The sequence below is a fragment of the Bos taurus genome, chromosome 23, assembly GCF_002263795.3.
Source record: "Bos taurus isolate L1 Dominette 01449 registration number 42190680 breed Hereford chromosome 23, ARS-UCD2.0, whole genome shotgun sequence".
In the NCBI taxonomy this organism is placed as follows: domain Eukaryota; kingdom Metazoa; phylum Chordata; class Mammalia; order Artiodactyla; family Bovidae; genus Bos; species Bos taurus.
This window is the reverse complement of record NC_037350.1, coordinates 30,130,991-30,157,151: the sequence shown is the minus strand read 5'-3', so window position 1 is coordinate 30,157,151 and position 26,161 is coordinate 30,130,991. Positions and strand designations below refer to the sequence as shown.

At 41.5% G+C, this 26,161-nt stretch overlaps 1 long non-coding RNA gene and 10 other non-coding genes across 11 annotated transcripts; 5 read left to right on the top strand and 6 right to left on the bottom strand.

Moving 5' to 3' along the window:
* Positions 1 to 164: 164 nt before the first annotated feature.
* On the bottom strand, positions 165 to 236 carry TRNAA-CGC (transfer RNA alanine (anticodon CGC)). Its single transcript has one exon. It is a non-coding gene; the product is annotated as a tRNA-Ala (tRNA).
* Positions 237 to 2,090: 1,854 nt separating this feature from the next.
* On the bottom strand, positions 2,091 to 2,162 carry TRNAA-AGC (transfer RNA alanine (anticodon AGC)). Its single transcript has one exon. It is a non-coding gene; the product is annotated as a tRNA-Ala (tRNA).
* Positions 2,163 to 3,315: 1,153 nt separating this feature from the next.
* On the bottom strand, positions 3,316 to 3,388 carry TRNAF-GAA (transfer RNA phenylalanine (anticodon GAA)). The gene has a single exon. It is a non-coding gene; the product is annotated as a tRNA-Phe (tRNA).
* A 672-nt stretch (positions 3,389 to 4,060) lies between these two features.
* Positions 4,061 to 5,419, top strand: LOC112443800 (uncharacterized). The gene is made up of 2 exons (XR_003032196.1): positions 4,061 to 4,312; positions 5,100 to 5,419. It is a non-coding gene; the product is annotated as an uncharacterized lncRNA (long non-coding RNA).
* A 2,075-nt stretch (positions 5,420 to 7,494) lies between these two features.
* TRNAA-AGC (transfer RNA alanine (anticodon AGC)) lies at positions 7,495 to 7,566 on the bottom strand. The gene has a single exon. It is a non-coding gene; the product is annotated as a tRNA-Ala (tRNA).
* An 829-nt stretch (positions 7,567 to 8,395) lies between these two features.
* On the top strand, positions 8,396 to 8,467 carry TRNAA-AGC (transfer RNA alanine (anticodon AGC)). The gene has a single exon. It is a non-coding gene; the product is annotated as a tRNA-Ala (tRNA).
* Positions 8,468 to 13,402: 4,935 nt separating this feature from the next.
* On the top strand, positions 13,403 to 13,475 carry TRNAF-GAA (transfer RNA phenylalanine (anticodon GAA)). Its single transcript has one exon. It is a non-coding gene; the product is annotated as a tRNA-Phe (tRNA).
* Positions 13,476 to 15,868: 2,393 nt separating this feature from the next.
* Positions 15,869 to 15,940, top strand: TRNAA-AGC (transfer RNA alanine (anticodon AGC)). Its single transcript has one exon. It is a non-coding gene; the product is annotated as a tRNA-Ala (tRNA).
* Positions 15,941 to 20,924: 4,984 nt separating this feature from the next.
* TRNAL-AAG (transfer RNA leucine (anticodon AAG)) lies at positions 20,925 to 21,006 on the bottom strand. The gene has a single exon. It is a non-coding gene; the product is annotated as a tRNA-Leu (tRNA).
* A 3,373-nt stretch (positions 21,007 to 24,379) lies between these two features.
* On the bottom strand, positions 24,380 to 24,486 carry LOC112443911 (U6 spliceosomal RNA). Its single transcript, XR_003032312.1, has one exon. It is a non-coding gene; the product is annotated as a U6 spliceosomal RNA (small nuclear RNA).
* Positions 24,487 to 25,882: 1,396 nt separating this feature from the next.
* LOC112443894 (U6 spliceosomal RNA) lies at positions 25,883 to 25,989 on the top strand. Its single transcript, XR_003032300.1, has one exon. It is a non-coding gene; the product is annotated as a U6 spliceosomal RNA (small nuclear RNA).
* Positions 25,990 to 26,161: the final 172 nt, after the last annotated feature.

Here is a 26,161-nt window from a genome sequence, read left to right as displayed (position 1 = left end):
ACTAAAGGAGCAAGGATATTACCATCACCACCACCCCATCCCACTCCCCTTTATTCTATTCTCTTTCTTTCTTTCCTTCTTGTCTTCCTGTTGCCGATTCTCGGCCCTGGAAAAATGGTAGGCTGGAGGGATTGAAATATGAGAAAAGTTGACCAAAATACAGATGGAGGTGCCAGGGATTGAACCAGGGACCTCGTACATGCGAAGCACGCGCTCTACCACTGAGCTACACCCCCCTGTATTCATGCTCCTCTGGCTGTTTCATAAAATATTATTTCTGTCTTTTTTTTTTTTTTTTTAAAGCTTGCCTAGAGAAAGTCTATCAAGTTAAATGTTAGTATTACTGAAGTTTTTAAATATACAGTCTAGTGGCTTCTTCCTGGCCTGCAGTTACTTAACCAGGAACAAGCTGAAAGAATAAAGCCTTCTGAGAGATACTTAAAAAAAATTCTATTCTTTTCCCTTCATGCTCCTCAGTAATACTGTCAGTGGAATTTAGTGCTCAAGCTTGATGATGTGACTGACTCTTCCAAGTTTGTTGTTTGGAGTTCAGGAAATCCTGAATGAGCCAGATCTTTCTTTTTTTGTTTCCTTCAGTCAAATGTTCCTTGAGAAGACAGACATACCAGTGAGGATAACCCTTAGAGTGGAAACGTGTCAGGAGCAAATGGGTGTAAAGTTAACTTTGATGTGAGGAAGAAAAACTGAATAAGGGAATATGGAGAGGAAAGTGAGAAAAGTTTGTGCGAATACAGTTTAAGAGAGTAAAAGAAAAGAGCAAGAATAAAGGTGCTAGAAACTAAACCCAGTGCTTCATTTCATACATTCTACTCTCACACAATCTAAGAAATTCAGAAAAAGACTCATCCTCACTGGTTTTCATTATTTGCTACTGGTTCTCCACGAAGAAGTCTAGAAATGAAAAGTAAGGATTTATCTATTTTAGAGGATCTTGTAACTGCTGTCACTCCCAAGTGCATGATCAGAGGAGTTGAATCATTTTAGTAGTGTGTAGATCTAATGGGGGTGCTGTCCAACTTGCTGGGTGCATAGAATTGCAAGAGACAGAGAATGCAAGAGACCAAAGTTTACTCACCTTAGGTTTTCAGCTGGTACTCTTAAATATAAAGGCAGGTTGACTCGAGAAAAGCAGTGCTTACTAATGTGTGCAACAGGCATCACTCAGGAGAAACATAAACAAAAAGTAACTCAAAGTGCAAGTTTAGCACCTCAGCCAATGAAGTATGTTCAAGAAAGAACAGTAAATTTATAGATAAAGGACAGGATTAAAGAAAGCAGTTTTTATCTTTTCAGGGCAGTAAACTGTGGGAAATTAAATACTGGGGAGGCAACTAGTGGACTAAAGTTTGTTTGCAGATTCCTCTAGTGCCTATCATCGACTCGATGGACATGAATTTAAGCGAGCTCCAGGAGTTGGATGGACAGGGAGGCCTGGTGTGCTGCAGTCCATGGGGTTGCAAAGAGTCAGACATGACTGAGCGACTGAACTGAACTGAACTTGTGTCTATCTGGGCTGGTAAGAGTTTTTCTCCAGTAAAAGGAAGATTAATATCCTGCTTTTGGTCAGACATGGAAGGATAAAGAGAACTTTTTTGCACCTTAATTGTCTTCAGCTCAAAATAATTTTTATGTTAAAGAGGCATACTTTGGGGGACATTCTGGTTTCATACATAGTCATGTGCAGAAAGACCATGGTACAGCATGTTACCCTACAGTCCTATGTTACAGATAGTTTGTCAACTTCAACTCAAAAGTGCATGAAGATCTGAGAAAGTAGGAGTATGCCGTTCTTCCTATATCTTGTTATATTAAAATTTTTAATTTGGTTGCTTTTTAACTGTACAGTTTGACATTATTAGTTTTAAAAGCTATTAAAATTGTATTATTTATACTTAAACGTAATTTATTGCATTCTAAACTAGATATATTTCACTTTTTATCCCCCCAAAATGAGAACGTAGCTCCCAGAGATCAACACCAAGTGGAGTCCTGCAACTTTAACTGCAGCCCTTCACACGATGATGACCCCCCGAGAATCAGCTGACCCCCCAGAATCAGCCGCTTACTACTGGAGGTGCCGGGGATTGAACCCGGGGCCTCGTGCATGCTAAGCACGCGCTCTACCACTGAGCTACACCCCCTTAGTTACAGTTTACGAAAGAAAACTTAATGGCTTATCTATCTGCCTAGGAGAAGGCAATGGCACCCCATCCAGTACTCTTGCCTGGAAAATCCCATGGATGGAGGAGCCTGGTGGGCTGCAGTCCATGGGGTCGCTAAGAGTCGGACCTGACTGAGCGACTTCACTTTCACTTTTCACTTTCATGCATTGGAGAAGGAAATGGCAACCCACTCCAGTGTTCTTGCCTGGAGAATCCCAGGGACGGGGGAGCCTGGTAGGCTTCCGTCTATGGGGTCGTATAGAGTCGGACACGACTGAAGCGATTTAGCAGCAGCAGCAGCAGTGTTTCCAGACCTTGAAATTATTACCACAAAGATTGCTTACGTACAGTTCCATTATTTCCTGAAACCCCTTTATTTCATTCTTTTTCTCAGCTACACGAAGAGAAGGGCAACTTCATGTTAGGCAGAAAGGCGTCATTCCTAGTATCTATTCACGTTTGTCAACCTACAAAAGGTGACTAGAAGAAAGAAAAAAAGAGCCTAGAATCAACGATACTTAAGGAACGACTAGGAGAACTAGCCTCATATTCTAATTTCTTCATACAGATCCCCACTAGAAGGAACCAAAGCCACTGTAAAAATTTGCTGTCACCTAGAATATCAATATGTCAGAATGTAAGAAAGTACTCAACAATTATAGCAAGCTCAAAAGATCACAGTACCTTCTAGGCAATCTTGGAAACACTGAGCTTTAAAATGAATAATAAACAATACAGGAATACAAACTAATAGATAAAATAAGGCTACTGGGTCAGAAAGTTGACTGAAATACAAGGTCTGATGAAGAGAAGGCCAGCGTGAAAGGATCCCTAATTTTTGCTCTGAGGATGGTACTAATGGCTCTGTTGTCCGTTTCAGAACTTGGAAACTTACTTCAGTTTGAATTGAGAAGTCAGTGGCTCAATAGATTATTCAGACACTTGTTAAATTAAAGTTCTAAAATCAAAAAGTTAAAGTTCTAAAATTTTGGCTGGAGTAAGATTTCATAAATTCACTGTGAGTTTATTCATAGAAAAATCTAGAGCTATTTTGTAATCATCAGTCCATTACAACATTCCTTTATGCACCCGAAGTAAACTCGCCCTTGGCGATCAACTAAAAAGCTTAGAATGCCGAAACCCGGGATTGAACCAGGGACCTTTAGATCTTCAGTCTAACGCTCTCCCAACTGAGCTATTTCGGCTACCTGAAAACTTACTCTCCTGACATTTCTTTTTTTTTTTTTTTTTCCAATTTCAGTTTTTAGAAGATTTCAGATTCTTTTAGTGTAGCTGCCTAGTTGTCCAATATATTTGCTTATCTGGAAAGACCTGGAATTGATTGTCTTCTCTGTATGCCAACTGGAGCCAATTCCTGGCAGCATGGGATGAACACATAAAGGTGGGAAAATCTGAAGAGAGGTGCCAATGAGGGATTCGATGGAAAGACTTTCTACTCCTCTGCGTCCTGTCAGTTGACCCAGACACAGCTCAGAAACTAAAGGAAACTAAGAAAAATGTTATTTGTAGCTCTTATTTCTCTCTCTCTTTTTTTTCATTCTTTCGTCTCTCACAATCTCCAAAAATGGTGAGAAATAAAAGCCAATGATGCTGTGAATTTGCCAAAAGAATACCGCATACATAAACATTACCAGACTAACCACTTCAGCCAGTAGTCCCAACTGACAGGAAAGCAACTGTCACAAAGTTAGAAAATTTGAAATGACAAATCTCATCACAACAGAATTTCTTCACAAAATTTTCTTCAAAAATAAAATTGAAACTATGACCAAATCAGTTTTTGATTCGCTCCTTTGTGATTCAGGCAAGGAAATCATTTAGCATTGTGAGGTAATAAATAGTGCACAGCATCATTTCATTTTCAAGTAGAAACAGAATATATGAAGCAAGGCTTTTGAGTCATTTTCGTGAGAAAGTAGCTCATATTCCCATGGCTCCTACACTTGGTAGAATCCTCTATTCTTCAACCCACATCCAGAACTTCACAGGGAACTCCTGATAACCAAAGAAGAAAAAAAAAAACCAGATCTGGTTTATAGATGATTCTGCTCATATACTGGGGCCACACAAGTGTGAGCGGCTTCCATAGAACCTGTAGGCCAGTGAAGGTAAACCCTCTCAGTAGGCATTACTTCAAGCAGGGTATGTGACTGTTCATTTTGCTTGGAAGGACAGATGTAGGGTAGATATCTACACTAGTTAATGAGAGGTGGCTAATAGTTTGGCAGGTGATTAGGGGCTTGGAGAGAAAATTATTGAGAGAAAACTGCAAAAGTGGTGACAGAGAAGTCTGGTAAATAGGCGGGTAGACAGAATCCCCCAAATGTGCAGAGCCTAAGGATATTTGTTTTCAAGTAAATGCTCTACAGAGAGCAACCTCCTTGGAGGCAGTTGAACACAATGACACATTCTGTTGATGTCTGGAAGCTTCTCCTTGGCCACCACTGTACTTGCCCAATGAGCTTGTGAACAAAGTAACCATGATGACAAGAACAGAGGTCATATATAGGCTCAGCAATGAAGACTACTTTTTTTTGGTTCTACATATGTATTTTAATTTTTATTCATATTTATTTTAATTTTAAATTTTTAATTGGAGGATAGTTGCTTTACAATATTGTGTTTCTGCCATATATCAACATGAATCAGCTACAGGTATACACACATCCCCTCCCTCTTGAACCTCCTTCCCACACCCCACCCCATCCCACCCCTCTAGGTTGTCACAAAGCATCAGTTTGAGCTCCCTGCATCCTACAGCAAGTTCCCAATATGTAGTGGGAATTCCTAATAATGTCCTTTCACAGCCTTGAGAAATTCCACAGAAATAGCACCTGGAAAAACAGCATATATTAAGAAACCGTGTTAATGATTATTTTTCATGTTTTTCTTAAGAATAATCTCCTTGTTACAAACCCCAAGGCCAGACTCAGAAGGGAGTATGACTGGATCATGAAAGAATGGACCTTGGAACACCAGATTGGCATCAGACATGAATGCTGCCTACGCACTTGCTGATCGTTCCCAAGACTAGCCCAAAAGAGAACGGCCTGGGGTGAAAACAAGGAGCTCTGGACTATGTCAGCATAGTGTCTTGGGAAAGATAAGATCAAAAAAGTCTTGTAGTCTGCAATTAGGAATAAAAGCTAGACTCAGAGTGGACTCTGCACCTCAGTCCAATAGAGGCTGCAGGTCCCCTGACCTGTTGCACCAGATTTCATGTTCTGTCTTCATTCTCATCGCTCGCTCCCAGACCATTTGGGCAACACCACTATCCATTTTACATACAGTAAAGAATACATTTCAGTGCTACCCTCTTAATTTTCTCCTTTCCCAACTGTGTCCACAAGTCTGTTCTCTATGTTTGCGTCTCCACTGATGCCTTGCAAATAGATTCATCAGTACCATCCTTCTATATTCCATGTACATGCATTAATATATGATGTTTGTTTTTCTCTTTCTGGTTTACTTCACTCTGTATGATGGACTGTAGGTTCATCCATCTCATTAGAACTGGGTCAAATGAGTTCCTTTTTATGGCTGAGTAATATTCCATTTTTTATATGTACTAAATCTTCTTTAGCCATTCATTTGTCAACGGACATCTAGGTTTCTTTTATGTCCCAGCTATTATAAATAGTACTGCAGTGAACATTGGGGTATGTGTGTCTTTTTCAATTTTGGTTTCCTCAGGGTATATGCCCAGTAGTGGGATTGTTAGGTCATATGGAAGTTTTATTCTTAGCTTTTTAAGGAATCTCCATACTGTTCTCCATAGTGGCTGTATCAATTTACATTCTACCAACAGTGCAAGGGGGTTCCCTTTTCTCCACACCCTCTCCAGCATTTATTGTTTGTACATTTTTTTGATGATAGCCATTCTGACTGGTATGAGGTGATGCCTTATTGTAGTTTTGACTTACATTTCTCTAGTAATGAATGAAGCAACATAGACTTCTGTGCACCAAAATAATGTAGTTTAAACTACTACTAAGTGACTAAACTACCAACATCACAAACTTTGAGCCCTCACTTAGGGGCTATGATTCCACTGGGGAACAACTACCTACCCTGGTGTCGGGTTCCTTACATTTGACCACTTCTGTATTAGGGGCACAATGTATATCTAATCTCACTGGAATAGACACTTATTCTATATATAGATTTCCCTTCATGTCCCCCAATGCTTCTGCCAAAACCACCAGCCACGAATTTACTGAATGTCTTATTCAACAGCACCTACAGCATTGTTTCTGAGACAAGAAGCCAGTTTATAGGGAAAAAAAAAAAAAAAAAATCGGCTGCTGCTGCTGCTAAGTCGCTTCAGTCGTGTCCGACTCTGTGCGATCCCATAGACGGAAGCCCACCAGGCTCCTCTGTCCCTGGGATTCTGCAGGCAAGAACACTGGAGTGGGTTGCCATTTCCTTCTCCAATGCATGAAAGTGAAAAGTGAAAGTGAAGTCGTTCAGTCGTATCCGACTCTTACCGGCCCCATGGACTGTAGCCTACCAGGCTCCTCCGTCCATGGGATTTTCCAGGCAAGAGTACTGGAGTGGGGTGCCATCGCCTTCTCCGATAGGAAAAAAAAAAAAACCGGCAATAGGCTAATATTCTGGAATTCACTGGCCTCACCATAAGACCGCTAACCCTGAAGCAAATAACCTGATTGGATGGTGGAATGACCTTTTGAATACTTAGTTATGGTATGAGCTAAGAGACAATACTTTTGGTGAGGGAGGCCATGTAATGATATCCAGGATATGGTAAATACTCTTCATCAGTGACTAATGGCAATGTATTTCTCTCATCAGGATCCATGGATACACGAATCAGAGAGAGGAAGTGAGAGTGGGTCTTTTCACTGTTATGGCCAGCCTCCGGACACAGGGACATTTTGCTCCCCCTCTATTCCACTGATAATTTTAATTTGAACTCCAAAGTCTTTACATGATTTTTCTGGTGTTTCTTTGTGATTGGAATTTATGAATAAAAGGCATGATTTTATTTAAAGAGATAAGAATCAGTGTATTGAGGGGTGTATTGAGTTATGTCAAGGAAAGCTTGATAGCATAAAATCCTTAACTTTCCCAATGTGCGGTCAGCTAACTTGTGTAAATTACTCAGGGGTCTAATTCCTCATGACAAATACCCGATCCTCTTTCAAAACTCATGGAGGGATGAGTGACGCTATTTTGGGTAGACCGTAACAGTTGAAGATTCACAAACCACCTGCTACCGTTCAGTACCTTTTTCATTAGTAGCGGTCCTCAGTAAATAGATATATCTAAGTGGAGGTGCCGGGGATTGAACCCGGGGCCTCGTGCATGCTAAGCACGCGCTCTACCACTGAGCTACACCCCCTACCTTGCCAGGATATTTCATTCGTATTAGACATTACTGAAGATTTGGTGAGTGAGGCAAAATCACTTATTGTCTTGTGAATTAATTTACAAGAGCTCTAGGCAGCCCACTCCACCCAAAGTAAAAGCCTTAACATCAGTTTACTTGATCAGAAAGAATAATGATCCATTGCCTACTATTTCTGGTGACTGTACAATATAATTATGGTTGGTGGTAGAAGAGTAGAGAAGCACAGAGAAGAGATCATCCCTGGATAGGTTTGCTTCTCCTCGGTTCACAACTCTTTCATTAACCCGAACAGTTGAAAGAATAATGTCTTCTAAAAGATAATTGACTGAGAACGTCTTACTTTTGCTTTTCCTTCTCTTTCTGTTCTTTCCCCTTCGTGCTCCTCAATGATGCTGCCAATGTCACTGGGTCCTCAAGCCTGATAATGTGAGTCTGTTGTGCTTGTTGCCTCAGGTTCGAGAGATCCTGTGTGAGCCAGATCTTCCTTTTTATTTTCCTTCTGTGTTCCTTGGGAAGACAGATTTCAACAGTGATGATGAGGCCCTTGGAGTAAAATATTACGAATTTAACTTTGCTATTGAGCAGAAAAAGTAAGGGAAAGTGGGGAAATTTTGTGCAGCACGGTTTAGAAAAGTGAAATAGGATAGTAATGGAGATGCTAGAAATGAAACATTTCATCAAAGATGCTGGCTGGGAAATGTTGGAGGAACATGTGGCAAAAATTAAGTTAAATGAAATAATTTAGCATCCATATTAAGGAAGTTATTGATGTTAGAGAACACATGAGTAATTTGCATAAGAAAGCAGCGTAGGTATGCGAGGGGGTGTAGCTCAGTGGTAGAGCGCGTGCTTAGCATGCACGAGGCCCCGGGTTCAATCCCCGGCACCTCCACTTGAGAGCCTTTATTGGAGACTTCAGTAAGCCATCGAGGAGAGTTTTTTGGCTTGTTTATTATTGTTGTCATTTTTGTCTTTGCTGCCTTTGGTCTTTTGAATGAGTCAATCAAAGTTTCCTGCCTTGTTCTTGTGCCACAGTTTTCTTTGCAACTTTGGAATACAATGATATAATTCGTGCGGGTGTACTCAAACCATTTGTCCATGTTTTTCTTAGCCATCTTCTCTCTAGCCATTTTGAGCAATCACAGCTAGGATGCCTGCCCCCACCTCTACTATTCTTAGCTAACAGTATTGCATGATGACTTCAGGAATGGCCAAAGTGAAGCCAGATACTTCTGATTCTCGTGCATCTTTGATGGAAATACCATTTGTGCTTAAAACAAAGATCTAGAGGAGGACAGACTGTAATCGTTTGAATAGACTTTCTCTGTTCAAACTGTGGCTCTTCAGAACTCCCACTGGGAGAAGTGTAGTATAAAAGCAGTAGAGAACACTGAAAATGTCCCAAAAGATCTCTAGAAGAAAACTGGGTTTCAGGAGACTTCTGCGTAAGAGTAAGAAACAAGAATGGAAGAGCTAAAGAATCTTCGCTCAGACATTTAAACGCTCCACCCTCAGGTCAAAAGTTTGAGGTGCTATCCAAGGTGCTGACACTTGTATTCTTGGACTTGTATTTAAAAGTGTTAGTTTGTTGTCCGGCTTACATTTCTTTCTCATTTGCCCCTCACATTCCAAAGCTAGTGTGCTAAAAAATCTGCTGCCTCAGATACATAAGCCCAAAGTCCCCGCGGACCCTGCTTCTACGCTCAACATTGCTGTCACTACAGTCACGCAGGAATCCAGACGTGGCTTTCCAGTTGCTCTTTATAAAGCTATCAATTCCTGCAGTGCGTGCGTGCATACTTAGTCGCTCAGTCGTGTCCAACTCTTTTTGCGACCCCATAAACTGTATCTCGCCAGGCTCCTCTGTCCATGGGATTTCCCAGGCAAGAATACTGGAGTGGGTTGCCAAAACTCCAGGGAATTTCCGGCAGTACTGCACCGCAAACAAAAATTCAGCTACACAAGGGCCCTCCAAAGTGCTCAACCTGTTTATCCAGCGAGGAAAAGAGCAACTAGTATCTTTCAAACTACGATAACTGGAACAAAACAAACCAGATTCTCGTAGGACATAGGTTTCCACCTACTTCGCTTAGAATAGGGAAGACTCCTCTTGCGGCGAACCTGTCGACATGCAGAAGAGACAAAGACTTCGGATACATCCACATTCTCCCTTATCCGAGTATCAGTGGTGTATAATGCTCATTCCCAAACTTTCTTCTTGTGTCCTCGTTTTCGGGCCCTGGCTTGGCTGCTTCTTCTTTCCCCGCAGCTGTCTTCCCCTCCTCACTCTCCGTCCGGGATGCTCTCTCCTCCCCACCCCCTCTCTCCTCTCCGTCCCCTCTCAACTCTCCAGTTCTCTGACATTAGTCTAGGAACAGCTGAACCTTGCTGATTTTCAGTCATTTAGAGAAGTTTTTTAAAATTACATGATTTCCTGCCCTCTTCCACTTATGACAGGATTTCCTTAAAACAAACTAAACAAAAAAAGTATGTGTTTGGGTTGAAAATGATGCACAGTTGAATAAAGGCAGGAAACATCAACTTATTTGTGCCCCAGGGACAGATAGATTTTGAGGACCTACCCAGGTGTGGGGAGGTCTTATAAAGAACTTTTCTTTTTGGCTTCCTTCATGTTCACCGTCTTGTGGAAAAACATTCTGTCTGAAACAGGCACAATATCGACGGGAGCATCTTTTCTAATCTTCTTTCCTGTCTTCTGTCCTTAAGGGTCTCAGAGCTAGATTTGCAGTGTCCTGGACAGAATGCTGCTTCTGCATTTCAAAGATGATAGGCACAGTGGTTTAGTTATGACTGACTAGGCTCTTCAATTCATATCCATATTAGTTACACTTCACTCTTATCTCCTCACATGTACCTAAATTTCCTGAGTAGTTTTCATGGCACTGGCCTTTGTATTCCCCTCCACTATCTTTTATATTTTTCTAAGAGTGTTGCAGACAGAAAAGAAGTTGAAGATTCAACAGAATATTTCATCCTGATGTATGCTTGGTGGTGGACAGGAACTGCCACTCAGGAAGTCAGCTAGCAGCAGTCCGTGGAGGGTCCTCTGCTTATGAAAGATCTCTTTTGTATTCAGACATTTTTCAATTCAGAAAGCAAAGTCTCTTCTCTTGAGGGTTTCAGAAACAGCTGCTGCTGCTGCTAAGTTGCTTCAGTCGTGTCCGACTCTGTGTGACCCCATAGACGGCAGCCCACCAGGCTCCCCCGTCCCTGGGATTCTCCAGGCAAGAACACTGGAGTGGGTTGCCACTTCCGTCTCCAATGCATGAAAGTGAAAATTGAAAGTGAAGTCGCTCAGTTGTGTCCGACTCTCAGCGACCCCATGGACTGCAGCCCACCAGGCTCCTCCATCCATGGGATTTTCCAGGCAAGAGTACTGGGGTAGGTTGCCATTGCCTTCTCCTTCAGAAACAGCAGGGTAACTTAAATCTCGAAAAAGCCCCCAGTTAGTCATTCAGTCATGTCCAACTCTTTGCAACCCTATGCACTGTAGCACACCAGGCTCTGTCCATGGAATTCTCCAGGCAAGAATACTGGAGTGGGTAGCCATTCCCTTCTCCAAGGAATCTTCCCAGGGCTCTTCCCTGATCCAGGGATAGTGGCAACTTGCCATATGGAATATCCTAGACACCTTCTGCAGGGGATGTAGCTCAGTGATAGAGCACAGTGTTTAGCATGCACGATGCCCTGGGTTCAACTCCAGCACCTCCAGGGCTTTAATCTTAGCCCTGAACTAAGGCTTATGACTTATTTGCCAAGTGACTTGGCAGGGTATGCCAAAGATTTCATTTTATATGACTGATAAATTTTCAAAAATGGCAACGATTGATTCCACTGATACCTCTTTGTTTGATGACCTATGACATTCAAAAGTTTACAAGTATCTGAATAAAGGCAGGAAAAGTGAAAGTGAAGTCATTCAGTTGTGTCCGACTCTTTGCGACCCCACGGACTGTAGCCTACCAGGCTTCTCTGTCCATGGGATTTTCCAGGCAAGAGTACTGGAGTGGATTGCCATCTCCTTCTCCAGGGAATCTTCCCTACCCAGGGATTGAACCCAGGTCTCCCACATTGTAGGCAGATTTCTTTTACTGTCTGAGCCAGGGACGTCTGTTAAAGGCAGGGAATGTCTACTTATTTGTAGGTCACTTATTGTGACCTACATTTCCCACAAGTTTTAAAACTTGTTCAAATAAACCTTTATTTATTAGCTGCAACCAGTTCTAAACTATTGTAGCAGATTTCACTCCATGTTGTAATGAATCGTTTGTTCAACTTCTCACAAAATAGTCTCACTTGAAGTTTTTTCCAGGAAGACTACTCACACAGATTATTTCTTGTCACTTTAAACTGGCACTGGCTCCTTGAATAAACAACTAAATAATATTGGTATCTGGAGTCAAAGTCAAATCATTTGTCTTGTTTAAAAAATCAACTATTGATGTTACTTCATAGATATAGAGAACAAACTAGTGGTTTCCAGGTGGAAGGAAGGGCAGTAGTAGGGTTCGGGAGTGGGAGGTACAAATTTGAGTGTAATAAAGGTTCCAGGGGAACAAAGCTCATGGCTCAGGAAGTAAGGAACTTGACCGCAATGTAGGAGACCATGCTTCAATTACTGGGTCAAGAAGATCCCCTGGAGAAAAATGTGGTAATCCCCTTCATTATTTTTTGCCTGGAGAATTCCATGAACAGAGGAGCCTGATGAGCTACAGTCTATGGGATCGAAAAGAGTTGGACAGACTGAGTGACTAACACTTTCACTTTGTAATAACTTAAATTGGAAAGTAACCTTTTAAATTGTGTAAAACTTTTTAAATAAAAAATTTAACTATTGATTTTTTGTGAAGAAAGTCTGTTGTAACGAGATATGCCATTTTAAATTTTCTAATTTTTGTAACAGTTGCTTTCCCATCAGTTGAGAATTATTGTGATGAGTATGTAGTCTGGTAATGTTTATGTATATGAATGAGTTCTGTTTTGAGAGTGAGTTGGTAAGTCCAATTTGTTTGTAAGTCCAACAAAGTTAGCCTAGGTACTCAACTACTACAATCACTATATAGTACCATACTGTTATAGGCTTATAATATTTTTCACACAAAGAACACATAAAAACAAAAAATTAAAACATTTTTAATCTTATAGTATAGTATAGTAGTACAGTACAACAGCTGGCATACAGGGGGCTGGCATCAAGTGAACAGGCAAGAAGAGTTATTGCCTGGAGGAGGGAGAAGAGGTGGGATAGGGTCGAGTGGAAGGATCATCAGCAATAGGAGGTGGAGGGGCAGCTGCAATAGCACTCATGTCTGACATTGATGGAATGCATATTGGCATCTTTGAAAGTTTGCATATAGGGGACTTACTGTACATATATATTTTTCCAAACTTATGGAGTTATTGGATTCCATTTCTCAGCATTTTTGGAGACTTTCAAAGAAGGAGGATCAAGAGGAAGAGAAAAGTAAGAGACACCCCCCCCCCCAAAAAAAAAAAAAAAAAAACTACCTTTATGTTCTTTTAGTTTCTGAACTGGGTCTGGGTCAACTGACAGGATGTGGAGAAGCTGAAAGATTTTCCAGTGAATTGCTATTACCTCTCTTCTGCCTCCCTGCTCCACCTACCATCCCACACGAGAGGGAACTTCATCCAAGCAGCAAATATGGAAGAAAGAGTCCAGTTCTTTCTGGGCAGGCAAGTATATTGGACAACTAGACCATCAGGCTTAAAGAATTTGAAATCCAAAAAAAAGCTGAAGACAATCTAATTATTAAAAAATAGAAGTCAAAGGCTGTTATTTCAAGTGGCCGAAATAGCTCAGTTGGGAGAGCGTTAGACTGAAGATCTAAAGGTCCCTGGTTCAATCCCGGGTTTCGGCAAACTAGTCTTTTGAGTTAATACAGTGTATTCCATTAGCATGTTAAATATGTGTCACATTTCAGTCATGGAGGAGTTCATAACTGAAGCTCACTTTTAGATTTTCAACTTTTTTTTTTTTTTTTTTTGCCAAGGTAATAAAGGTATCTTATGACCTCTTTAAGTTTACATAGTACTCCAACATATTAATACCCTGTGAGCAGTAAGCACTACTGATTTTAAAAAATAATAAAATATTATGCAATAATGACGCTGAAAAACTTGGGCAACGGTCACTGAATCACTGTGATGTATAGCGTGAACAGCAGCAGTGGGAAGAGAAAAGGGTGCCACTTATCGTCTCTGTTGCAGCCACTCTGTTGTAGCTTGAAAGCAGCCATAGAAGATGTGTAAATGAAGTGCTTGTGTTCTAATAAAACTTTATATACGGACACTGACATTTGAACTTCATATAAACTTCATGTGTCAACTAATACTAGTTTTCATTTTATTTATTCAACCTTTTAATGTTCCCAAACCATTATTGTCTCCCTGGCAATAGTTTACCAACCACTAAGGAGGGAATCTCACTGTAAATACAACTTTAGGAGCAGGCAAGGTTTCAGTAGGCTTTTGCCAGTTAGAAATAACTGGAGAATAAATTCAAACAGAAGGACCTCAGCCCCTAGGGATTTGAACTTTGTTTCCCCAATTAAAAAATTCTGGAAGCTTACCTAGTGAGCTATCGTAATCTATAGATCTAGCTACTGGACATACATTTAACTAATTCATTTGATAGATATTATCCTAGTGCAAAGCTTCTTTGCATTCTCTTTATGGCAGGGAAAATCCCATTTGAAAGAGATGCTATAATAAATACCCAGCTCTCAGGAATGCTTTGTTTTCCCCTCTCTTCTGTCTTCCATTCCTTTAGCCATCTCAAAACCAGAGCTGTCATGTCCCCTACAAAATGTCACAGCAGGGTTTGCAGACCATAATGCTGGACTTGAGGTATTTTATTTCATGGTGAGTATTGTGAGTTCATTGCTTTCTTGCTTTCCCATTTCCCCAGAGAATTGGAAACTGCTCAACATTAATTATGTAGGACTACTTCTTTCCCTATAAGTGATGACATTTTCAAAGAGGAATAAATCCAGACTAATCTCAAGTTGCCTTTTGACTTCAGGATTCCCATCTCAGAAGAAAAGATGTGGAGCAGGTGCTCTACAGGAAGTCTGCCTGGCTTTGAAACTTGCCCTGCTACTTGTTGGCTGTGAGCCGTTGGCAGTTAGTTACTTCACCTCTTGGGGAGTCTATTTATCAAGGAGGTGATATAATCACGTAATGTAACCTATTGCTATTACTATAATATTATCCACTTTTTGTCCCCAGCTATATCTTACAGGCACCATTTTTTTTTTTTTTTTAATTTTGAAAGCTCGGAGGAAAAAAAAAAAAAAACCACAAATATGTCATATTGACCATGGTCAGAATTCAACCTAGAGTTCTGTGAGCAGGATTTCAACTTGCTCTTGGGAAACCCACCAAGTTTCAATGTCTCAAAACTCAAACCTTCCTACACCTGGTGGTATGTAAATGATGCTCATTATCTAGCACTCACTGGGAAAACGCATCTTGATTCAGTTCAAGTAAACTTGTTCCTAGATTTAAGAAAAGTTTGAAAGCAATTAATTAAATGGCATAAAACAAGAAAAAGGTGGAAATATCCACCCCTTAGGTTTGGGCATCCTTTTATGCTGGCCACCTCCTCACTCATGCCCAGTAATTCCAGTCAATCATTTTGTCCGGAATAAGTTCTTCAAATTTCTGATTTATCCATGATTTGTAAAACAAATCTTACTGACATTTTCCAGTTTACAGATTTCTTCCCTAGATACTTTGTTACTGAAAGTGAAAGTCGCTCAACTGTGTCTGACTCTTTGCGACTCCATGGACTGTAGCCTGCCAGGCTCCTCTGTCCATGGAATTCTCCAGGCAGTTCTACTGGGGACTTGTTCCCTTCCCCAGAGAATCTTCCCAACCCAGGGATCAAACCAGGGATCACACCCAGGTTTCCCCCCATTGCAGGCAGATTCCTAACCATCTGAGCCACAAGGGAAGTAAATTTATAATCTTCAGAACAATACTTAGTGTCTTCTTTAATGTTGTAAGGAACCTTATTTAATTCAACTATATCCTTAGAGTAGAATAGAATAAACCACTGCAAGTCAGTAGATGTTACTCTGGTTCCTAGCTCTTCATACTCTCGTAGAGCCAAGAGCTCCATGTGAGGAGGGCAAAAACATGGACAAGATTCTCCAGAAGAGAACTAGGTTGTACTGGGCTACGGTTCTTGAAAAATAATGCAGATAGCTATTGCCATTCGATTATTTTTCATAAAGAGGTGGTAACTGTAGGGGGTGTAGCTCAGTGGTAGAGCGCGTGCTTAGCATGCACGAGGCCCCGGGTTCAATCCCCGGCACCTCCAGCTGGAATTTCTTGTGTGGCATTTCTCTGACGCTAACCAAAATGGCTCTCGGGAAATTTGTCACTCATAACTCCCGCAATTTTGTTCAAATTTATCTGTCCACTTTTTATTTTTTAATTGGAGAATGTTGCTTTACAAAGTTGTGTGGGTTTCTGCTATACAAAGAGGGGAATCAGTAATAATTATATATGTTTCCCCTCCGTTTTGATCGTCCGTTCCCCCCTCCCCCTACTCTCCCCAGGTAATCACAGAGCGCCAGGCTGGGCTCCCTGTGTTATATAGCAATGCCTCACTAGCTATCCATTTGACACAGGACAGTACGCATACGTCAATGCTACTTTCTCAGTTCCTCCCATTCTCTCCTTGCCCTGCTGTGTCCACAAGTCCGCTCTCTACATCCGCGTCTCCATTCCTTCTCTGCAAATAGGTTCATCGGTATCATTTTTCTAGATTCCATATATATGTTAATATTTGATATCTGTTTTTCTGTTTCAGATTTGTCCGCCTTTTAAAACCATCCACTGTACTCACTGAGAAATCACTCCTACGTTGACTAAGGTCTTTACTACACAAAAAATTAACTACTGGGGAAAATTAGAGTTCACAGAGCAGGAAAATCACTTAGACTATGCCCCCACCTCATCTTCCATCAAACTAGCTTCAGGAATCAGTTCAATGGAGTTTTCCCTGGATTTGGAGAAAGTTTAAAATTAAGAGGCTGGGAAATCTGAAGTGAACTTGCCCTAGTACTTTGGGGAACACAATTCCTCCTCTGTCATGAAGAACACAAGATTCTCCAGTGGTGAGATGAAGGAGAGACTGGCTGCATAATTTCCTGGACACAAGGCCCTCTGAAATGCACTGATCACAGACAAGTAAGGCTGGCCATGATGACAGGTATGGAAGCGAATGCCCCAGCCAAAGAGGCAAGCCACTCTCTTGTGTCCTTGCCCTCTTCTAAGAGACTCAGAGTGGATGTTCACCAGTGTCAGGCTTGAGATGAGAAGGCAGGAGATGCTCATTCACCATGCAGATGTGCTAAATGGTCCCATCCTGTTTAAAAGGACAGGACCTGTCCTATTAAAAGGAAAGATGTAAAAAGAGTACAGGAAAACTTATTTCTCCTTCTACTTGTCCTGTCTACTTGCTGGGTATGCTTGGGAGAGCATTACCTTTTGAAAATGTTGCTAATGGAGATACATAGCTGGAGTCCTAAGCACTTATGGAAACATCAAAGAACACAGATTTAGGACACTAATGTTCAGAGACGTAGGACAGTTGCTATGTACTTGAGGGGCAATTCTACCTTTTCCTACAAGTAGTTTAACTTTGTGGTCCTATTAAAGATTTTGATGAATCAACATGAATTTGATCATACAATCCAGTTTATGAAGTAAAATAGCTTTTGTGCCTCACTTAAATCCGGGGGTGGTGTGGGGAGAGTGTTGTAGAGGGAGACTTGAGTGCAAAGCAAGAGATTTGAGAGAAAGAGAAAGGTTATTCTTGGTCACAAAAGAGGTGAGTGGTTTGATTTGTGTTAAAATTAATGTTTTTTTTTGCAAACAATTGGCTACTTCCAAGAAACCACACTGTCACATAAAGTGATTGGCCACTGTAAAAGTTTTTTTTTTTTTTTTTCCGGGCGCCCCTGACACCGCCCGGCCGATGGTGCCCGCAGGCCCGCGGGCCGCGGTGGGTGCGTCCCTCCCGTGCGCCTCGCGCGCTCCCGGGCTGTAAAAGTTTTATTTCAGGAGTCTGAGAACCTTGCGTCTCTCCTGCCTCAAAAATTTGGACATTGACCAGATGCACAAAATTGCCGATTGTTCTCTGAATTAACTCAGGGGGCACATTCTACCCAAGGTAAATATTTTCACTCAAGAAGCACCCTATCAAGCTATTCCATGCCATTGTGAAGTCACCTTCACCAGGAAAGACACTCCTTCCACTTTCTCAAAGAGACTTGAGACCCACTCTGTCTGCCCATCCCTTGTATCTGGTGATTCAGCCAAACATGTTCTAGGATCGCGTTCTTGAAACCGGGATAGTTGAATTATATTAAAGACTTTTCCTTCCAGCAGAGGCATAGTTACTGCTTACAGATCCTGTCTGGAGCGTCCTCACTCTGATATGCAAACCTTCCTAATAAAACTTTCTCTGGCACTGTGTTTTCCCCTGATCCTGTCACCACTCCACCATGTTATTTCCTTCCCTTTGACTGCAGAATGTAGCCTCTGGTTCAGGCTTCTCCACTTCAAAAGCCCTCACTATTATCAATGATTTCAGCATTTTAACTGTTGCTCTGTTTTGAATACATGCACACATAATCATGAGAGTGCCATAAAAATCCACTGGTTTTCCAGATTTTAAGTAAGTACCATTTTATAAAAATCCCCTGGATCACTAATGTTATTATGACAAATATTAAATATCTACTCCTAGTGACATTTTACTGTTCATACTGTTCATGGGCTTCTCAAGGCAAGAATACTGAAATGGTTTGCCACTCATTTCTCCAGTGGACTACATTTTGTCAGAACTCTCCACCATTACCCGTCTGTCTTGGGTGGCCCTACAAGGCATGGCTCATAATTTCATTGAGTTAGACAAAGAAAGCCTTCCTCAACGATCAGTGCAATGAAATAGAGGAAATCAACAGAATGGGAAAGACTAGAGGTCTCTTCAAGAAAATTAGAGATACCAAGGGCACATTTCGTGCAAAGATGAGCTCGGTAAAGGACAGAAATGGTATGGACCTAACAGAAGCAGAAGATATTAAGAGGTGGCAAGAATACACAGAACTATACAAAAAAGATCTTCACGACCAAGATAATCATGATGGTGTGATCACTCACCTAGAGCCAGACATCCTGGAATGTGAAGTCAAGTGGGCCTTAGAAAGCATCGCTATGAACAAAGCTAGTGGAGATGATGGAATTCCAGTGGCGCTATTTCAAATCCTGGAAGATGATGCTGTGAAAGTGCTGCACTCAATATGCCAGCAAATTTGGAAAACTCAACAGTGGCCACAGGACTGGAAAAGGTCCGTTTTCATTCCAATCCCAAAGAAAGGCAATGCCAAAGAATGCTCAAACTATTGCACAAGTGCACTCATCTCACACGCTAGTGAAGTAATGCTCAAAATTCTTCAAGCCAGGCTTCAGCAATACATGAACCACGAAATTCCAGATGTTCAAGCTGGTTTTTAGAAAAGGCAGAGGAACCAGAGATCAAATTGCCAACATCTGCTGGATCATGGAAAAAGCAAGAGAGTTCCAGAAAAATATCTATTTCTGCTTTATTGATTATGCCAAAGCCTTTGACTGTGTGGATCACAATAAACTATGGAAAATTCTGCAAGAGATGGGAATACCAGACCACCTGACCTGCCTCTTGAGAAATCTGTATGCAGGTCAGGAAGCAACAGTTAGAACTGGATATGGAACAACAGACTGGTTCCAAATAGGATAAGGAGTACGTCAAGGCTGTATATTGTCATCCTGCTTATTTAACTTCTATGCAGAGTACATCATGAGAAACGCTGGACTGGAAGAAACACAAGCTGGAATCAAGATTGCCGGGAGAAATATCAATAACCTCAGATATGCAGATGACACCACCCTTATGGCGGAAAGTGAAGAGGAACTCAAAAGCCTCTTGATGAAAGTGAAAGAGGAGAGTGAAAAAGTTGGCTTAAAGCTCAGCATTCAGAAAATGAGGATTATGGTATCTGGTCCCATCACTTCATGGGAAATAGGTGGGGAAAGAGTGGAAACAGTGTCAGACTTTATTTTTCTGGGCTCCAGAATCACTGCAGATGGTGATTGCAGCCATGAAATTAAAAGACGCTTACTCCTTGGAAGGAAACTTATGACCAACCTAGATAGCATATTCAAAAGCAGAGACATTACTTTGCCAACAAAGACCCATCTAGTCAAAGCTGTGGTTTTTCCTGTGGTCATGTATGGATGTGAGAGTTGGACTGTGAAGAGGGCTGAGCGCCAAAGAATTGATGCCTTTGAACTGTGGTGTTGGAGAAGACTCTTGAGAGTCTCTTGGACTGCAAGAAGATCCAACCAGTCCATCCTAAAGATCAGTCCTGGGTGTTCATTGGAAGGACTGATGCTAAAGCTGAAACTCCAATACTTTGGCCACTTCATGCGAAGAGTTGACTCATTGGAAAAGACTCTGATGCTGGGAAGGACTGGGGGCAGGAGAAGAAGGGGACGACAGAGGATGAGGTGGCTGGAAGGCATCACCGATTCGATGGACATTAGTTTGAGTGAACTCGGGGAGTTGGTGATGGACAGGGGGCCTGGTGAGCTGTGATTCATAGGGTAGTTAATGAGTCGGACACGACTGAGCGACTGAACTGCGCTGAACTGTGGTCCATGTGATCAGATTGGTTAGTTTTCTGTGATGGAGTTTTTCAGCCTGTCTGCCCTCTGATGGAGGATAAGTGGCTTATGGAAGCTTCCTGATGGGAGAGAGGGACTGAGGAGGAAACTGGTCTGATGAGCTGGGCCATGTTCTGTAAATCTTTATTCCAATTTTCTGTTGATGGGTGGGGCTGTGTTCCCTCCCTGTTATTTGTGTGTGTGTGTTAGTTGCTCAGTCTTGTCCGACCCTTGGCGACCCTACGGACTGTGGCCAGCCAGCATTCTCTGTCTATGGGATTCTCCAGGCAAGAATACTGGAGTGGATTGCCATTACCTTCTCCAGGGGAACTTCCCAACCCAGGGTTCTTCAGCGTTTGAGCAGATTCTTCAGCGTTTGAGCTACAGGAAAGTGAAGTCGCTCAGTTGTGTCCAACTCTTTGCGACCCCATGGACTATAGCCCACCAGGCCGTGGGATTCTCCAGGCAAGAATACTGGAGTGGGTTGCCATTTTCTTCTCCAGGTCTCCTGCATTGCGGGCAGATGCTTTAACCTCTGAGCCACCAGGGAAGCCCATTTTGTTTGAGCTACAGGGAAGTCCTAAAAGGATTGGCAGCGGTGGGATTCGAACCCACGCCCCCGAAGAGACTGGAGCCTTAATCCAGCGCCTTAGACCGCTCGGCCACGCTACCACCTCATACCATGGTGTTTTTCTGGGGCCAAACTATGGTGGACGTAATGAAGATAATGGTGACCTCCTTCAAACGGTCCCACGCACACACTGCTAAACCCAGTGACCCCAACCCTGCAGCAGACCTAACAGAAGCAGAAGATATTAAGAAGCGGTGGCAAGAATACACAGAACTATACAAAAAAGATCTTCATGACCCGGATAATCACGATGGTGTGATCACTCACCTAGAGCCAGACATCCTGGAATGTGAAGTCAAATGGGCCTTAGGAAGCATCCCTATGAACAAACTAGTGGAGGTGATGAAATTCCAGTTGAGCTATTTCAAATCCTGAAAGATGATGCTGTGAAAGTGCAGCACTCAATATGCCAGCAAATTTGGACAACTCAACAGTGGCCACAGGACTGGAAAAGGTCTGTTTTCATTCCAATCCCAAAGAAAGGCAATGCCAAAGGATGCTCGAACTACCGCACAATTGCACTCATCTCACACACTAGCAAAAGGAAAGGAAAGTTAGTCACAAAGTCATGTCCAACTCTTTGCCATCCCATGGACTGTAGCCCGGCAAGTCCTCTGTCCATGGAATTCTCCAGGCAAGAATACTGGAGTGGGTTGCCATTACCTTTTTAAGGGGATCTTCCTGACCCAGGGATCGAGCCTGTGTCTCCTGCATTGCAGGCAGAGTCTTTACCAACTAAGCTACACACTAGCAAAGTAATGCTTAAAGTTCTCCAAGCCAGGCTTCAACAGTACGTGAACCATGAACTTCCAGATGTTCAAGCTGGATTTCGAAAAGGCAGAGGAACCAGAGATCAAATTGCTAACATCCGTTGGATCATGGAAAAAGCAAGAGAGTTCCAGAAAAACATCTATTTCTGCTTTATTGACTATGCCAAAGCCTTTGACTGTGTGGATCACAACAAACTGTGGAAAATTCTGAAAGAGATGGGAATACCAGACCAACTTATCTGCCTCCTGAGAAATCTGTATGCAGGTCAGGAAGCAACAGTTAGAACTGGACCTGGAACAACAGGCTGGTTCCAAATCGGGAAAGAAGTACGTCAAGGCTGTATATTGTCACCCTGCTTATTTAACTTATATGCAGAGTACATCATGCAAAATGCCAGGCTGGATGAAGCACAAACTGGAATCAAGATTGCCAGGAGAAATATCAATAACCTCAGATATGCAGATGATACCACCTTTATGGCAGAAAGCAAAGAACTAAAGAGCCTCTTGGTAAAAGTGAAAGAGAAGAGTGAAAAAGTTGGCTTAAAACTCAACATTCAGAAAACCAAGATCATGGCATCTGGTCCCAGCATTTCAAGGAAAATAGAGGGGAAACAATGGAAACTGACAGACTTCATTTTTCTGGGTCCAAAATCACTGCAGGTAGTGACTACAACCATGAAATTAAAAGACACTTGCTCTGTGGAAGAAAAGTTATGACCAACCTAGACAGCATATTAAAAAGCATTATTTTGTCAACAAAAGTTCATCTAGTCAAAGCTACGGTTTTTCCAGTAGCCATGAATGGAGTGAGAGTTGAACTATAAAGAAAAGTGAACATCTGAAGAATTGAATCCTTTTGAACTGTGGCTTGGAGAAGACTCTTGAGAGTCCCTTGGACTACAAGGAGATCCAACCAGTCAATCCAAAAGGAAATCAGTCCTGAATGTTCATTGGAAGGACTGATGCTGAAGCTGGAACTCCAATACTTTGGCCACCTGATGTGAAGAGCGGACTCATTTGAAAAGATCCTGATGCTGGTAAAGATTGAAGGCGGGAGGAGAAGGGGATGACAGACAATGAGATGGTTGGATGGCATCACTGACTCGATGGACATGAGTTTGAGTAAACTCCGGGAGTTGGTGATGGACAGGAGGCCTGGAGTGCTGCAGTCCATGGAGTCACAAAGAGGTGGACAGAACTGAGCAACTGAACTGAACCGAACTGAACGGACTGAACTTTTAATTCAATCTTCCTTCCAAACTCTTTTTGTTTTGAATTTTTTTCATTTTATGATGTTAATGCTACTTATGTTTTAAGTGTGTTGGTAGTTTAGTCACTTTGCAGTGGCTTCAATCTGATCTATTTTGGTGTATGCAAGTCCATGTTACTGAGCTATACATGACTTCCATTCTGTCACTGTGGCCATTCTTTTCATAATTCCACTGGGAAAAGACAGTGATGGCTAAGGAGAAGCTAAGCTTCCAAACATCAACAGAATTGGTTATCTTGTCCAACTGTCTATTAAGATTCCCTGCTTAGGAGGTTTCTCTTGGAGAGCATTTACATGGAAAAGAAATATCCTTAGACTCTGCACATTTAGTAAAATCTATCCATCTGTCTGAGGAGCCTGGAAGGCTACAGTTCATGGGGTTGCAAAATCAGAACACGACTGAGTGACTGAGCACATCTGTCTGTCTCTTTCTCAAAACCTCTCCGTCCTCACTTTTCAGCAATTTTCCTTCCAAGCACCAGTCAGCCAAACTATTAGTCACCTGTCATGAATTAGTGTGGATCCCTATGCTGCAGCTATCCTTCCAAATAAAATGAACAGTTGCATGCCCTGCGTGAAGTCAGGCCCGCTGGGAGGATTGACTTCACCACTGGCCTCCAAAATTCAAAGAGGCCCACTAGGCTTACCTTTCTCACAAGTTTTATTTATTTATTTTTTCTCACAAGTTTTAAAACCTTTTTCTGTTCCCTTCACAATTTCACCACTACCAGTTATAACATATTGCAGTAGATTGTAATGAATTGTTTGTTCAAATTCTCACAAAAAAGTCTCACCTGGAGTTTTTCCACATAGAATGTTCACGCAGATTCTGTCTTCAGTCACTTAAAAATGACATTGCCTCCTTGAATAAACAGCTGAATAACATCAGTAACATCTGTAGACTGACTCATCAAGAGACAATGAAAATGACACATCATTTGCCTTCTTTTTATTTTTATTTATTTATTTATTTTATTTTATTTTTAAACTTTACATAATTGTATTAGTTTTGCCAAATATCAAAATGAATCCGCCACAGGTATACATGTGTTCCCCATCTTGCACCCTCCTCCCTCCTCCCTCCCCATACCATCCCTCTGGGTCGTCCCAGTGCACTAGCCCCAAGCATCCAGTATCGTGCATTGAACCTGGACTGGCAACTCGTTTCTTACATGATATTTTACATGTTTCAATGCCATTCTCCCATATCTTCCCACCCTCTCCCTCTCCCACAGAGTCCATAAGACTGTTCTATACATCAGTGTCTCTTTTGCTGTCTCGTACACAGGGTTATTGTTACCATCTTTCTAAATTCCATACATATGCGTTAGTATACTGTATTGGTGTTTTTCCTTCTGGCTTACTTCACTCAAAAATATGGAACGCTTCACGAATTTGCGTGTCATCCTTGCGCAGGGGCCATGCTAATCTTCTCTGTATCGTTCCAATTTTAGTATATGTGCTGCCGAAGCGAGCACTTGCCTTCTTTTTAAAATGAGTTCTTGATTTTGCTTCCACTGTCCTCAATTCTCAATCAACTATTTTTACTCAAAGATTAGTGGTCTTAAGTTTGTTTTCTCTAGGCATATTTCTTTTGGATACTATAAGTAAACACTTTAATTTCTTTGCCATGGTAAATGGGTTTCCTTGCAAGATTTACAAAGGAGCCAATCAGAGACTGACCTGATTGCAACCTTATCTTCATTAAAAACATTCTTGTTTGTGTGTGAAGAAATACTGTTGCAATGAGATGTGTCATTTCAAATTTTCTAATTTTTGTGACAGTTGTTGTCCTGTCAGTTGGAGTATGGTGACAAGTGTTTAGTAGTCTGGTAATGCTGTTGTATACTCTATTCTTTTAGCAAATTTATAGCATCACTGGATAACATTTCTCATAATTTTTAGAGATTATGTAAGAGTGTGGATCAAAAACAAGAGAAAAATAAGGGATTCTCCAAAATATTGCCTATAGGTTCCATTAGTTCTGAACAGTGTCTACAGGATACAGAGGAGCAGAAAGGCTTTCCACTGAATATCTCCCTAACAGCTCTCTTTAAAAATCTCCATTCGTACTTATTCATCCCTGCTGCCAGGAATTGTATCTAACTGACATACATGGAAAACAGTATATTCCAATCTTTCTGGGTGGGCAAGTATATTGGCCAACCGTGCTTTAGGAACTTGAACCCTTCCAAAAATCAAAGTTGACAATCTAAACATTGAAATAGCTCAGCTGGGAGAGAGTTAGACTGAAGATCTTAAAGGTCCCTGGTTCAACCCCAGGTTTTGGTATTTTAGTGAATACCGAGGATGATTTGTCTTCCTGTGAGAAAGGAGTAGATGCTCACTGGGATGATGCTCATGATACTTTAATTCCTTCAGTATGTTAAAGCATAGACATGATGCAGTATCATGGTTCCCAGTGTCATGGGAAGCCTGGCATGCTGCAGTGAATGGGGTCACAATAGAGTCGGATATGACTTAGACTGGACAACAAGTGTCATGGTTCAGCCAAAGGAGCTCACTGTCGAGGTCAGCTTTCATTGTTTTTAAATGATGTGTAACTACTGCTGATTTTTTTAAATAATAAAATATTATGTCTGTGACACTGAAAAACTTGAGGAATCATCACTGAGTGACTGCAATGTGTAGTATCCACAGCAGCAGTGGGAAGGGAAAAGGTGCTGTGTACCATCTCTATTACAACTACTCTACATTTTAGCCTAAAAACAGCCATAGATGATGTGTAAATGAATGAGGTTGTTGTGTTTGAATAAAACTTTATATATGAACACCTAAATTTGAATTTCATATAAGGTTCATGTGTCATGAAATACTACTGTATTTTTCGACCTTTTAAAATAAAAAAAAATGTTGCTCTTTCAGCAGCACACATATTAAAACTGGGAAGATATAGAGAAAGGGAGCATGGCCCATTGCACAAGGATGACATACAAATTCGGGAAATGTTCCAAAACCATTCTTTGCTCACAGGCAATAGTTTACCAACCACTAGGGTAAAGGGAAGGGTAAAGGATCCTATTGCAAATACTCATAACTTTAAGAGCAGACAAGATTTCAGTTGCTTTCTACCAGTTAAAAATTACTGGAGTCATATCCCGACACCACCAATAACTGGAGAATAAGTGCAAA